We start from the raw sequence: 3,037 nt of genomic DNA on the forward strand, positions 1-3,037 counted from the left end.
TAATTGTGTGTGTTTGTGTGTGAGGGGGGGCGGGTATACATTATTACTGCGAATATACATTCTTTGCACAAATTGGTTCCAACAAGAGTACTTCATCCCGAAAAAAGTTTGAAATATTTTTGCGTCTTTTTCCTGTGATATTCTTTTTCGTCTTCTTTAAAAAAAAACAAAAAAAAACAACAACAACAAAACAACAACAACAACAAAAAAATCTTACTTTTGTCATAAAGATTTGTTTCGATGTAACTGGGATATCTGATCACCAAAGAGGTTTCTGAATCCTGTTTCAAAACATTCCTTTTTCAAGACACTCACACTTGAAATGCCTTCAGTCCTGAGAACGGTTTGGAAAATCACTGGAAGACTTGAATGATAAACACGAAACATGCTTCAGGATCAGAAGAGACAGGTGGGAAAGAAAAACACTCCAAAAACAAACAAACAAAAAAAGCGATGTTCATTTTCTTCACGTCTCGACCACGTGTTATAAGAAACCACATTAAGTTACCTGTATGTACAAACAATGAATAAATGAATGGATAAACAAACAACTAAATAAAATGGAGGCAGCAACTGATAGCAAATTTCATGATTTTGTTCTAAAAATCTTATCTACCTTCTTGTACTGTCACTATAACGAAAGCGTGCATTTCTAAGATTAGAAATAAAAATCTTTAAAAAATCTGTCAACGCAATGCTGTTTCCCACGTATACATGGGTTCAACGCCAATTTCAACCGGAACAGGAAATCAAGAGGTGGTTTTTTTGTTTTGTTTTTGTTTTTTTGTTTGTTTTTTTAATTTACGAAAAGTAAGCAAAAATTTCCACTTATAGATTTCGGTATTGTGATTGCGGCATCCGATTGCTCGTGAAGGTCTGTAGTTTGATGAAGTTCAGTATAATGAAAACGTATTTCAAAGAAGCTAAATGTTATGTGTTCCTGTTCGCACTCAATAATGATCTCATTAGTCATTGTAGCGACTGCTTTTCGACACAGCAAGCGTGTTGCATTGTTAAACGTTTGTTATGAGACGCACTTTCTGTACAAATTGCCGAGGAAAATGTCTGATTATTGGCACGGTTTATATGAATATTTTCACACACTTTGATAAATTTAAACGGATTAGTAGCCAACTTGAAAAGAGAATTAATTTCCTGATGGTTTTTCGTGGGTAGACTGTGACAGAAAGCGAGAACGCCTCAAAGCAGCAATAGGCTACAATTTCCCCAAAAAAATTATATTTCACACCACACAAAAATGATTCACAGAAGACATTATTTTCAGTATAAAGTGCGAAAAAATACTTGGTGTCAAACCTAAACGACGAAAAACAAGAAAGAAATTTCAAGCAGTTTCCGTCAGTGACAGATATACATGCAGCTATACTCTATCTGTTTAGAGATGCCACTTGAATGAAGGAATGAAGCATCAAGTCTCACAAAAGTCCCATGAGATTGGATTGGTCGGAATCCTATTCAAAACGAAGACGCGTATATAGACATGTATAAATATACCTACTTGTCAGAGAATGAAGAAGCAGTAAGCACAGTAGAAAATTGTGATTAAATTATGCGTCAAAATCCTACAGCTGTCTAAAGCTTAATTAAGACAACACTACCAATGGCATAATCATCACGCTAAATTATAATTATGTACAGTTTCGTTTGTTGTTGATAAAGGAAAATAAACAATCCGACATAACCAATAACGTTAGAGAGAGAGAGAGGGGGGGGGGTGGGGGTAGAGGGGGAGAAAGATAGAGAGAGAAACGAAACGAGACGAAACGAAATGAAAATTTATTTTTAGAGGGTAAAGTAATAAGCATAATATGCTTTTTACAATAGTCCTTCGGGCAAAAATTGAAAAACACGTAAGAAAAACACGTGAAAGAAATTAAAACAAACTATTCACGACAGCAAAATATACCAAATGATATCAAATATGGGTATTACATAAAAGAGAGAGAGAGGTGGGGGTGGAGAAGGAAAACCCACTCGAATATACACGTGTATGCGTGCGCATGATTGAAAGCCTGACTGAATGACACAGGAAACGAATGATGAGCGCCTATCTGGTAGGCAGACTGTTGTGCAAATAACTCCGCATTTGGAAAGCGCTTAGAGCTTGGTCTCTAACCGAACATAGGCGCTATATTAGAATCCATAATAATAATAACAGCAACAACAACGATGATGATGCTAATTCACAACAGACTCATCGATCATGTCAAGAAAGCGCCCTTTTTACACACACACACACACACACACACACACACACACACACACACACACACACACACACACACACTCACTCACTCCTTTACACACACAAAAAAACCTGGACACACACTTCATCCCATTCTTGCTTACATGCCCATATTCGCTCCCGCCTTCCAATACAATTCATGAACGAACGAAAAAATAAAAAAAAAAAAAAAACAGGCGAGAACATTGGAGGTTTACGGAATGATTGAAAACAAAGGGGGAAAAAAGCCAGAAAAGAGTAGAGGTTCGGGAAAGTGGGGTGGGGGTGGGGGCGGGGGTAGTGGGGGGTGGGGTGGGGGTAGAGAAGGAGGTGGGAATTCAGACGAATGGACAGAAGAAGACAAGAGGGGTGCATGAGAGAAAGAGGACAGAGAGAATAAGAAAACAAATATATATATATATATATATATATATATATATATATATCTGTAAGCTCACATCAATTTGTATAGAATGGAAACATTATAATAAACCTTTTTTTTTCTTTTTTGGAAGAACACTGCATGAATCAGTTATGTGTCAAACAAATAATAACATGTCATGGGAACTGGGAAGCAAAACCGTTAAATGAAGAATATCTGAAAGCTAAACAAAACTGCTATGTACATCGTTGTTGACTAAGAGAAGGAGAGAGAGAGAAAAACAACAACAACAACAAAACAACTTGACTGATAACTGAGGAGATAGCGTTAGGAACAAGTTATCTGGAACAGACAAACCAAGGAACACGGCAACTCTCAGCAAAGTGTGTACGCTTACCTAGAACACGGCG

Source organism: Babylonia areolata, chromosome 15, assembly GCF_041734735.1.
Source record: "Babylonia areolata isolate BAREFJ2019XMU chromosome 15, ASM4173473v1, whole genome shotgun sequence".
Taxonomy (NCBI): domain Eukaryota; kingdom Metazoa; phylum Mollusca; class Gastropoda; order Neogastropoda; family Buccinidae; genus Babylonia; species Babylonia areolata.